Raw genomic sequence first — 13,572 nt, 5'->3', positions numbered from 1 at the left:
GTTTCCAAAACTATACTATGTAAAACTATTGAAAAAAACAAAAACAAAACAAAAAAAAAAATAAATAAATAAAAAATTGGCATTTCATAATATAATCATATTGCATATAATCTCTCTATAATATGTCAACTGGTACTTTTACAAAAAAATAATCAAATAACTTTTAAACCCCTGTTAGACTGCTAATACACACTTGGTACTGACCAGTGTTTTTAATGTACACTAAAAGGCTCCAACTGAAGCTACAGTAACAGGTTTGCACTACACTAAACCAAACACCCAGCTTGGATGTGGCAGAAGGAAAGCCACAGGGAGAGATTGGGAGAATGCTGATGAGGCACAAATCTGACATACGTAGCACACTGCTTCTAATTTGGGCCATGGTTAGTTGTCCCTTGTGCTGTACTGTGTTAAACCTAGTCAGTCCAGTTATGTACTATGTGGTCACAAACACATATTCCCCATTTGAGTATTAAATCTAGAGGTGAGGATAGTGCCTGTATTCATTGTCTGTTTTAATCTTGTGAAAATATTGTGTATTATGTTAGTGTCCCTGAGGTCCTCCTGTGTCACGTTAACCACTTATATGGTTTATCCTCTGTTTCATGGCTGCTCCTTTGAGGATGGGTTAGTTTATGTGTGTTGCTTTCAGCTGGTGTGCTGACACTGGATTTGTAAAACCTCATTCCCATCCAGCTCTAGAAAGCAGGGCATACAGTAGGATAAGTCATAATACCGCTGGCACACAAATCACCAGGGTATTTAATTGCTGTCATCACAATAAACTGCCATGTGCAGCTTAAGAGGAACTGCAGGCTGTGCAGGCAGGCTTACAGGTACAACTGGGCTATTTCTAAATTAGTATACTTTCTAATGTAATTGCTTTCACTTTCTGAAGATGGAAATTGTCCCTTTTCATTATACCACGCACATTCTCATGAATTTCTGTTAAGTGGGCTAGAGATCCTTTTGCTGGTTTATTTGCAAATGATGGGCTGTATTTTACATGTCAAATTAAACTGTAATTTAAAATGCACTATGACTATCACAGAAAACTGATACACCAGGGCCTTTAACTGGGTGTCACACACTTAAAGATGGCACAAACTCACAGATGCCTTTAATAGTAACTTTGGACTCATGTCCAGTAATCACCTTCACAAGCCAGTGCTATTTAAGTTTGCTGGTATACTTTTTGAATCTTGTTTTGTTTATCTAGTTTTTTGCTTGATTTGCATGAGCTGAAGTAGAAATAGAACATCAAATAATACAGTTTCACAGCCACTGTAGGAGTTCACATGGTATGGATATTAGTTATCTTCTCACACATACATATTGTGGGTTTGTGGGTTTTAACAGTAAAAAATCACACAGTTGTGTAGAACAGCAATTTGTGTGCATTAGTTAATCTACACAAAAAATCAATTGATCAAAACATAGATGTTTATTGGCACTAGTATAGTGAATATGAGTAAATAAATAACATGTTTGACATCCATGCAAGAAGATTAAAATTCAGCTTGAGCCAAACAAGTGCCATGGCTCTGTTCTAATGTTAGTGCCCCATCTAATCCAGGACATGTTGACTCAACCCTGAAGAAAAAGCACCTCGTAAGGAGGTGTGCATATGTTTGCATCCCTTATGGCATGGTACAGTAATAGATAGTACTTAAGCAAGGATTTAGCACAGCTCAATGAGTAAGTGCTGTAGGAGTGTGTTTAGAGAAAGACACTGAAAAAATCCTCACTTGACATACAGTATGTGGGATTTTCAAGTACCATCAAATTCACTTCAACACAAGCTTTAGTATCTAAGTTTTGCCATCCGTGTAACTGCAAAGGTCATAACAGAAGATTATTTATTTATCCAAAGTTTCCAGAGCTCTAACACGTGATGCTTTCACTCCAACACTTGAAAAAAATATTAGTAACACTCTTTCTATATACATATTTTAGAATATTCTATATAATCTAATTTCTAACCTCCATTCTGCTATCTAGCTTCTTGCTGTGAAATCTGCTGAAACTCTGTTTGACTGATGTTTTTGTCTTGTCTAACTTGTTTGTAAGGATTAGACTTCTCACCATCAACCACTAAAAACTCCTTTAGTCAATTGCGCACAAAGAGGATGCCACAGCAGCTATGCTGCAATGTGTCTCATACTTTCCTTGTGAGGCTGCAAAGTTTAGTGACTTCGGGGTCGTCTTCACCCATCAAATGAAAATGTCATAGATTTTAACTGTCAAAGAAACAGAAAAGCATGTGTAATCCTTTTGTAGCAATAAAATGCCAATGCACCATGCAGTGCTCCCTTGGCTTCATTCTGCCTCTGACTGCACATTCGGTATCAGTAGAGGCAGTGCCAGAGTAATTTTGATTGTCTGGTATGTTTTGGCTTTTGTATAAGTGACCTCACAAGGGTTACAGTATGTACCAGTGCAGAGAGCAGCAGAGCAGTGTGTTAAAGTGGCATGTGAGGAAAATGTGGCAGAGCGGTGCATGCTATTTCCATGTGGGCTTGTGTAAGGGTTGGGTGGTCTCATGGCTTTCACATTTCCTTCTTTCCTTTACAGTTAATTTGATGGGTTTGTGAGATGACAGCTGAAGTTTGCTGGTTGTCAGGGTACGACAACATACTTTTACATGTGACTGTACAAGTACATGTCAGTCAGAAATAGTGATTATTATGACAAGCAATGAAAAGCTTTCCTACAGTATTCCTATAGTAGACATTCATAGTGTCATTTTGAACTTTAAGGGTTGCATGTGGGTGCTTGTGTGTGTTACTGTGTATGTATGATAGTGGTGATGGAGGTGGTGGTGAAACAATATGAAAAAAATAACTGTGGGATGGTGGAGTAGTTTAAAAAAGTTTAGAAAGCACTCACATATATGCATCAAAACCTCTCTTTCAGAGATTCTTCTTAGAAATCTTACACACATATTGGAAAGATTAGCTTCCAGTGTAATATTATTGAAGCGATCTTACTGAGATTTGCTTTATATTTTCCATTGATGGCTATAATGCAGAGTAGTAGTCCATCTGAAGCATGTGGGATGTTTGCAGTGAGAGCACAACACATTCTTTTAAACAAGGTAGAATGACATGTCAGGGTGCAACTCATAAAGACTTGTCAGCCATCTTAATCTGACAGGTAACACAATACCATGTGGTGTTGAATCAACAACAGATGTTGCCTTTGTAGCTTCACATGAAACCTGGAAGACTGTCAGTGAAATCATCTCAGCTTCACTGACTCCTCCATGATTACAATTTCTCAGTTTTGACCTTAGATATTACGCAAATCTGTGGCTGCAGTCTTTTCCTCCTGAATAGATATTAACATCTAAGGTGGATGCTAGGGACAAAATTAAGAAAACTAAGACATCCTTTAGAGAGGGTGGCACCAAGTGCTCACTTCTGGCAGTCTTGATTCATATGCCTCCTGAAGGGCATACTCAGAGTTAATAACACCTTACAGTGAGTGGTCATCTGTACTCTCATCATGTAAAATGTCAGTGGAAGTGCTGTTTGAGAAGCTGATGCAGAATTTTCAACAAAGACTCAATTGGGTTTATCTCTAGGTCTTGGCATATGTGCCAAGATGTTCTTTGCCATCTGGTCCAAAAACCCCAATCTGAAGAACCTGACTGAAGCACGTACTGCATATAAATCAGTAGCTCTTTGTTTTTTCCCCAATCAAAATGATTGTGAACCTATTATATGGAAAATAATGTTCATTTGGTCCATTTCAGATTAGTTTTTAGTAAGAACTAGCTTCTTAAGAATGTGATTTACTGTTGTGAAGATAAGTTGTAAGAACATCCTGTATACAGCATGTACTTATAGCAGGCAAAGCTTTCAAAATGTCAGTGAAGTAAAATCCAAGTGCTCACAGAAAGTCAGGGAGCTGCCCTTATATTTCTGTGTTGCCTTGCAATTTCTGTCATATTCAAAGAGAAACTCACCAAGAAATTATAAACATGGAGGTGAGGGGAAAATGTTTACCATGGCATTATTTTGCAAGTGTCACAGTCTTGCTCAGTTCCAGGTTTTAAGTCTCAGCAAATATATATTTTTTTCTTTTTTTATTCTTTGTGAAGATTTCTGCTGAGAAGTCCTCAAGAAGTGCTTTAGCACACCTTTATTTTTGCAAGCTTAAGCAAATATTCCTGTTGACTGACATAAATTTTAAAGCTCATCCCTCAGCATGACAAGTATTGAAGCAGGCTCCTCCCTTAAATATTTTTAAATTCTTATCTTTAAGGTTCTAATAAATAATTTAGCAAATACTGATTTACAGTTTTATCTCAAACTCTAATTAGCTGCAGGCAACGGAGCACTCAGGGCTGCTACTAAGATGTGTGATTGTTGCTCCATCTAAAAAGAATTGGTAAAGTAGCCACATGTACTATATATGCATTGAGTCAAGAAAATGCCACTGAAATTCTGTCAGAATTAATTTCACACATAAAATTAGTCACGTTCCCTCATAACAATAGTGTGAAAAGCATGATTAATGCTGGAGTGAGGGGGGAAGTGCGAATAACTGTCATAATTATTTTAGTGAGATATGACAGGATCTGATCATTTGGTTGCACACAGTTGATGCTCAAACAGTGATGGCAGTGATGCACAGATCCAGTACATTGGTATTGTCATTGGCAAGAAATGGATATGAATTATGAGAGCGGAATTTGAATTGTGAGAACTGAATGAGGAAGTATATAAAGAGCTGAATTTTCAGTGAGGATCAAATACAGTTTCAGAGCAAATTAATTCAGTTTCATGATATGACATTCATTTTCAAATTTATTGGAATTCAGTTCCAAATGCACAGATTCAGTTTCAAATTATGCTATACAGATACAGATTCTCAATACTATCAAGTTAAACAATACAAATTCAAATTCAGTTTTTTAAATGCTGTTACTCAAGTTGAGCAATTCAAATTCAAATGTGAATCATTCAAATTCAGTTTCTAAGTACACATATTTTTGCACATACTTTGTCTCTCTACAGAGAAAGAAGCCAGTGGTTATTGAAATGTGGATTTAATGACTTTATACCATTGAACTTTCACTCTAATCAGAAATGTGAATATGTCTAAGAGTGAGTGGTGATGAAAAATGTGCTGTGACCTGTGCTTCAGATGTGCACTAGTCAACACAGAGTTACTGCTTTAGAGCCTTTGGCAACTTATCCACTACCTCTATTATTTTCCAGCATATCCATATATTGTCCTTGTTGGACTTCCTGCACAGGTTGCCCAAACAAACATTATTACATGAAGGTTCCATGCACAGTGAATTTTTCCCACTTACAGCTCATTTACTGTGCACTAGTTTACCTCTTTCATGCCTGCACTGGCCAGGTTACCTGTTCCATATACCACCCCAGGGCCATCAGTGTTTGTTACAAACAAGGTAATTATACTTGGTGGGTCACACAGGCAGTTCTCACAGCTACAAAGATGAAGAAAGAAATAGATTCCTTTGTGGTGCAGAGGAAAAAAAGGCCTGTAATTGCCTGGAGTGAGATTTGTGTATCTTGACATGGCAGATTGGCAAGACTGCACTAAAGCTCCACAGATTAGTACATTACCACAGATTCTGCTCCTGAGGGGGAGGCAGGAAGACACACAGAGAGAGTGAAGGACTTAAAGCAGACAGAAAGAGGCATTTAAAGAATGAGCACAAGGAAATGGGCAGAGAAAGGGAGAGGGGGGTACAATGTGGAGAGAAGAAGTGTGATAAAGTGGGATTATGAAACAGAGGCATGTGATTATAATAGACACAGAGGAGAAAATATAGTGGTGAAGGAATAAAGAAAAATATTCAGACTGTTGCCTGAAGTTCAATGAGAATGTTTTCTTTTTGAAGAAAATTAGGTTTATTTGTTTCGAGCAAACATTTATTTTCATACATCAGAACTGCCTGCCTGGTTTCCTGATAGACATGTTTTGCCTCTATATGCCAGTCTAAGCTTCATTGCCAGCATCCTCAATCAGATAAACAGTAGCATGCCTTCACATCTCTGAACTGTCATAACAGACAGTTTTTCTGAGGTCGGAGGCAGGTTTCAACAGCATCTCTGTCTTTTCTCGTAGATCATCAATGACAAGAAAATCCAACAGTGGACTTTGGATTAATAGTTATCAGTGCCTTTCCCAAAGAATATTTATTATAAAAAATGACAAGAATATAATTTTTCCCAGCCTAAAGAGAGGGCGAAGGAGAATGTAGAATAAAAAGGTTGGATCAATATGAACAAGGCTCATCTGGCTCCCCAGGTAGAGTGGAAGGAGATCTGCTCCAGATCAATATTGCTGGTCGATGCCAGTGAGAGACTGCAGTGATGAAAAACTCTATTTCTTGGCCCGCAGAAGGGAGTGGATGAATCCTAGCAGAAAATAGATAAAAGGGAGATACCTATACTTCAGCTGTAGACTGTGAAATGTATCCTTTGCATGTCACTTTGTTTAGTTATATTCCAGCTTTGAGATCATGGATTATGGCCATTTTACTGGCCTCCACTGATGGAATGCTGCCAGGTTTTGCTGTTAATGTACTGTATAGGGTATGAAATCACATATATCCTTTCAGTAGGTATTATGAAATGAGATAAAAATGCACACAATACGTGTTTAGAGAGTGCTATATGGTACTGAGAGGCTGGTTTGCGTAGGTTATTTATGAAAGCGAGCAAGTGGCTTAGCCACCTTAAAAGAGATTATTATTTCTCCCATCATTAATTGTTCATTCATCTTCTCCCATTACACTGTAAGTCTGCAGCATGTTACTTTCCAGACATGTGACTAATTTATACAGACACTCATAAGCCAGTCCATATTCATATGTCCTTCCCATGTTGTCCTGTCCCCTCATTAGGGCATCGTAATGCATACTGTTAACTGTCAATACAGCTGTGACAAATAAAACAAGTTACAGAGGAGGAATTTAAAATAAAATATGGTGATTATAAATACATCTTTCTAACAAACAAATTCAGTTGAACTTGAATAAATGCAACCCTATGTTGATCATAGAAGTAAAAGTTCTACATAAATTGAGTTCATTCTCATTCGAGTGCCAACAGTGCATATGACTGCCCAAGAGGTGTTTGTGATGCCTTTGCGTTTATAACAGATGACACATGTGGATTTTACCACTTTTTTGAATAGAGGCTTACGACTCTATTTTCCTTCAGTGCCTGTAGTTTAGATTTAAGATCTCCAAGTTGGAAAACAATTTGCAACAAACATACATTAATGAACACTAAACTGGAAATATATGGAAACTTATTTGTTTAGGCTGGGTATTTATTTGTAAAATTGGATAGGATGATGCATTTATGGTCATCATAATTTCCTTACAAATGCTCATACAGTTTTGTGAAACATTTTTGAAATTTTAGCATGATGTATGCATTTCTCACTAGTATTGACACATATTTCTTGCCATAGATTTAAATCAAAACAACAGAAAGAATCAGCTTTCATTAATCTCAGTGGCTGAATTAATATATATATATATACATGAAGTAAATTAAACTATAATTAGGACCAGAGAGTTCTGGCTCAATTGATACAACATTCTGTGTATGTTTCTATGTGAGCATCCAAACCAAAAAGTGGATGCTGTTTCAGTGATGCATAGCGAGGAAATGGCAAGGCTCCCTGTGGGAAATTGAATAGTCCATTTCCAATTGAGTGTGCCCTGGAAAATCCATGGGGGTCAGTGGCAATTTGTCTCAGGAGGTCTACACTGAGAGTCATTACGCTCAAGACCAACATGTCCCAAGGGACAGAACCATTCTTTAAAGGGAGACTTGTGTTCCCTCTTGATATATATACAAAATATTTGCCTTCCCTTCTTATGCTTCCTCTTGCAAACAGGCGTGAAGATTTTTTCCCTGTTCAGAGGAGTAACACCTGAATGGGATGTTGCATAACAGCACAATAACCAGCACAATGCAACATTTTCCTCTATCGTAGTAAAGGGAGCATCTCATTAACCTCTATTTTCAAGTTGCTCATCTTGGTTTAACAAAGTGTTCATGTCCCTACATTAATTATAAGCAAACTGCCATATCTACTACTGGCTCAGATTACAGGTGTCATGAATTTTAATGAACAAAATGTGCTGGTATCAGTCATTATAGTTTACTCATGTTTTAGCAGGATGAGGGTGGCTTAAGCAAATGTTTTCAGATATACAACCCCGAGATTATTTTCTTAGTTGCTGCCATATGACTTCATATTACACAGTTTAATTTTCATAATTTTTCTCATACTTGCTTGTTAACCATTCATCGTTACTGTAATTGAAGATCCTGACAGTGGTTTCTTCTGAGAAATACGTATATGTAATGAGTACTGACTGGGTTGCTAATTTGTAGGCTGGACGCTGTTACCCTGTAATTTTATCCAAAGCAACTCTTTGCTAATTTGATTGCTCAGAGATAGGCTTGGCTGAGGATTGTGTTGTCAATGATCAGTTCACACAGGAAAAAATGGAAACAACTATAACTAGAAATGACAAGGAGTAATATCATTTCTTTTTCCAAATGAGAGTAATGCAGAGCTGTCATATATGCTGTTACTGATTTACAATAGTGCCACCTTTTATTCATATTCGAGCTCTGTGTGCATCATGGAATACTTGTTGAAATGGAAGCAACGTGGCTTTGAATGAGACATGAGGTTTACAGTACATCTAAAACCTTCCTGCTTTATTAGTGTGCCTATTTCTGCTGCTGATATAAAGAAGTGTTTTTCACTTTGGATGCAGTGAATTCATCTGCCTCTGTGCTATCCTTTTCCCATCCCTCTCATTTCCTGCCTTGTTTTTTTTCTGTCTGCTCCTCAGATTTAAATCACCCTTATGTTCCCCACACATCCTTAAAGAGAGAACAAACTGATGAAAGACAGTGGGAGATTACATGACCTCACTTGATCCATAGCTGCTCTATCAGTGAGTTTCCAGTTATCAGCTCAGTCTTGCTTTGTTTTGTGGATGAGCTCCACCTTCATTGTATTATTGTTAGAGGAGAGCCAGGAGAGCACAGTGAAACCTCGCAAACCTGGATTTCCATATATGTATGAACTGGATCTTAAAACTACCAGAAAAGCTTATTTTCAACAGTTAATTGAGAACAGGCTACTTTTCATGGTAAATAACACCACATAAACATGATCATGTACAATTGTGCATGCACCCAGAAAAATATATTTTAGGGCAATGACAAGTATTAATTTGATGTACTTTTGGCAGAGTTCTTTAAAAGGACATTTTAAAAGACATGGTTTAATGCTGCCAAACATAGACTGAGTGGTATAATCCTTTAACATCAATACACTGTGTAACTCCTAAAACTAATTGAAAGTTAAAGCCCTTTTGTTTTCCACCATAGGTTTTAACAGTACTTTTCATAACCTTTGTCTCACTACATTCACAAATACAGTGATATCTGAGAATTAAAATGGTCTATGTGCTTTAGGAACCAAAGCTACAGCCTGACTGTTGATTTTTCAGGATGACTGGGTTTGAATAAATAAGACTAGTTGTTGATTTTTGGATATATATTTGTGCATGATCCCTTTGCTAAAAAGCTAAACCTCTGTGATGTAATTAGAATTTGTAAATGTAGCTCATCCTGATAATTTAAGATGAGATTTTACAAGTTTTAAATGCATTATTTTGACAGGTCAATAATGAATTTGCTTTGTCATTTAAATGTATCACAGAGCACTTAAATAAATAAAGTAAGATACTGCAGCATTCAGCTTGAAACTATTACATGTAAGATCCCTCTAATGCTGATATGTCTGTGCTAATAATTTCACTACTCTCCTGTCAGTAAGAATGGGCAGTTAAAGGTGTATTACAGTATCAATATCTTCATAAGATAAAATAGGGGATTTATCATCCACATCTCTCTAGTGGCATTCACACATCTCATGAATCATAGATGAAACTAATTGTTTCATTTGTGGTTATTCCCTTTGGTGTGTTAGTAATCTATCTTTTTTTTTTCTCCCTGATCTCTATCACTGTAATAGGTGTGTTTTGTACAAGCCTCATTGAAATCTCACATTACAATTAAGCTAACAGTGGAATGATAATCTTACAAAGGAATGACTGCGGTGTACAGAAGTTTCTGTGTCTCGGTACATTGCAGCAAAACACAATCTAATATCAAGCAAGAGAATTTAGTTGAATTTAATGGATTTGAATTTGTCAAACTTAATTTAAGGCTGTGAATAGATCTGACCAATTACTGTCAGTATGTGACAAAACATGTACACTTTAATGTCATTACTATAATGTACCAAGTGTATATGACTGACTTTCACACCAAAAAAAAAAACAAAAACAAAAACAAAAAACATTTTCTCCCTTAAAATGTTCGAATAATTGTAATTTCATTGCCATCTTAAGGCAGGAGCTTGTTTTCCTGTTGAAAAAGTAGAATCTACTGTTTAAAACATAAACTTTTATACTTAATAGTGCTTGATAAACTTTGTGCTGCCTGTAGGGAATATCATTATGAACTGTAAATATATTTCTTTCAGATGGCCGTGCTGAGGCCATAATTCCCTGTCCCTGAGCTCAGGTGAAGGTCACCGGGGAGCTGTCAAAATGTCCATGTTCCCATGAATGTGCTACCACGGCAAGGCTCCCAAGAATTAAAGTGACTATCTAAATCGAGCCAAGCTGGATCATTAATTTTCATTTTTGCTCACTGTCAGCTGTTATTTATCCTTGGGTTTTACAATTTTCAGCTTGTGGGATTGGGCTAGATTTTGCTTTGAGGCAGTGTGTACATAATTTGAACTGGCAATCTAGCAGCACAGCGAGCCTTTACATTTACCCTGTCAAGTGAAACCACATTTGTGGATTACATCAACCTCTAGTACTGAGATTAGTCAGGAACAAGCAGGGCTAATCACTGAAATGCCATTATTTCAGGTAACAGTTCAATCTCTGATGCACTGATTTTGTGTGACATACATTTAATTTGATGTGAGTGCAACAGATTGTACTCTGATGTTTATCATATTTGTTCTATTATGGGAGAAATCATTATCCCTTAGCATTGCTGGAAAAGGCTTTTTGGCATTGTTAGGAGGTGTATAGTGTTTGGCAGAAGCTGCAGCCAGTGCCTGTTGGTTTCATCAAGAATCTCAACTATGTTAGAGAGCAGTTTTTTTATGGGGTTTTACCACACATTAAGACAACAAAGCTTTGGAACAAAAAACAGGTTAAGGTTGATCTTCAATATCTAGTAAAATAAATGTAATGATAAGAAAAAACACATGGAGAAACATGCACATTGCCAGTAGAGTGAAGCACATTGACACTGGAAATGGCTATGCTGTACATATATAATACTGTATCAAACATTTGATCAATAAAATATTAGGTGAAAGTCAAAAACAAGCACACAGGCAGGTGATGTTTGTGTAATTATGTATGGATACTGTATGCTGCCCTAGTTTTCTGCTGCTGGAGAATCGTAGCATAAAACAATTCAAGACCAATACACTTTTTAATTTAATTACCAAACTTAATGACACTGTAGTAAAAACCCAGCAGCTGGAGATTAATACTGCTCTGTTTTTTTTTTTTTTCCTGATTCATTAACCAAATAGGCATCTTTGAAAAAAATATTATATAATCACACTCTATAATGGCTTACTACCATTTTGTAATCCTACATTTTCATATAAACTCAACCAAAGATAAGTGAATATTCAGTTTGAATGACCCATCACAGATAGGACATAGGAAATGAGACAGTAGTCTTGTAAGCAGCCTAGGGTGTGTAACAACAATGTGCCGACCTGAGGAGCTTTTGCAAAACATATTGGAAATTAAAAGTTATTGGCTAATTCTAGTTAGAAAGAGAGTTAAAAAGTTGGACTTTAACTGGTGTAAAAATCACTTATCACATTGTCTCATAGATTATTAATTTATGCATTTACGTTTCCACAGCATTAAAATGTATAAAGATTTAGGTTTAGGTTCTTCATTGGATGACTCAGTGTTGGGAGTATTAGATGAAGATATTTGTATGAACTTGTCAGTTTCATGGTTCTCAGGAAACATTATATGTACCATTTAACAGTGCTGGAGCTGCATTTGCTGTTAAGGTGTAATTTAGAGACTGTGTCAGTGACTAAAATAGGCCTGCAGATAAGAGCTGAGGATGCCTTGCACATCATTAAGTGTGAAATATAACAACACGCCCCTGAGCTGCCTACTGTTCCCCTGGAGAGACGACAGCTAGATAGGGCTCTGCACAATTATGGCTGAGAGAGCCACAGACCTACCTTCCTCACATTGCTTCATTTTAAAGCCTCTCTGATGGAGAGTATTGCAGTACACCACTGCATGAAGCACCTGATAACAAAGGTGCGGAAGCCTTTGAATGTTGTTTGTTCTCTGAACCAGTAAAGCAGTGATAAAGCTGATGCAGTTCTGATTGTGTTTCTGCTTCTCTTAAAGTTCTCCTTGCACAGGTATAGCAATGCATGAGCCTAGAGTGTACCTAGAGGCAGATTATCAATGGAATTATTTCACACCACTCCAAGCACTCCCTGGAAAGGGACATAGAAAACATTACATTATCTATGAAGATACAGCTCTAGAAAATTGAAAACTGAAGTAGACTCTGTAAAAGGCAGGATGTTGTGCTCCTCTGCCTCGTCTTCCCCTTTTTGTTTCTTCGTTTGCATGAAAAGCCTGATAACGTTGCTCTGAAACTGTGTACTTATTTTAGAGGTACAAGTATGTTTGGCTGGAAATGTTGGCAAGGTAGCATCATTGTCATTCTGTCAGCTTTTAAATATAATACCTCTTCAGTGAGTCATTTCATTATACGTTTGGAATGGAAGAATAATTAGCAGCAGTAACTGCAGCACATCCAGTCAAACACCAACTTTAATTTATTAAACATCATAGGTTTTCTTCAGTACTTTCTCATATATGTAACCCATCTGCACATTGAGTTTTACACACAGAATCACTGCTACTGTGTGCAGCTTCACAGTGAATGGACAATGAATCATATACATTACAGAGAAAAAACTGAATGCTATGTTGACATTGGTATTTTCCAATCTCTCCAATATCCCTCCTGCTGCAGAACCCTGGGGATCCAGAGATGAGTTTAAAAAAGTCTCCTAACATTGTGGTTTTTTAGACTGCTGACAAGCTGTTCTCTGGCTATTAAATCCATTTCTCACTGTCGGTGGAGCTGGAGCGGCTTAGATTTGAATGAGGAGATGCTGGTGCTCCTGCTGCTGTGGGACCTATATATACACTGAGGGACATGGAGTCTATACTGTGCATTGTGTCACAACTGATTTGCCATTGGATTATTGAGGAACTAAGGTTGTTTGAGACTGTAATAAGGACTGTATTGATGTTTAGCATCAATAACATTGTACAGTGGCGTTTAGCTTCATAGGTATTCCACAAAAAACACTCTGTTAAGCTCAGCCTTGTTTATCTATCAGGGTATGACAAGTCTTTATACCTAATATAAGCATAGGTCTAACTCG

The 13,572-nt window shown here is 37.1% G+C and overlaps 1 protein-coding gene across 1 annotated transcript in view; it reads left to right on the top strand.

Moving 5' to 3' along the window:
- LOC108894527 (neurexin-1a) overlaps nt 1-13,572 on the top strand; it is a 233,873-nt gene that overhangs the window by 21,122 nt on the left and 199,179 nt on the right.

This window comes from Lates calcarifer, linkage group LG16_LG22 (assembly GCF_001640805.2).
Source record: "Lates calcarifer isolate ASB-BC8 linkage group LG16_LG22, TLL_Latcal_v3, whole genome shotgun sequence".
Classification (NCBI taxonomy): domain Eukaryota; kingdom Metazoa; phylum Chordata; class Actinopteri; family Centropomidae; genus Lates; species Lates calcarifer.
This window is presented reverse-complemented; position numbering and strand designations above follow the sequence as displayed.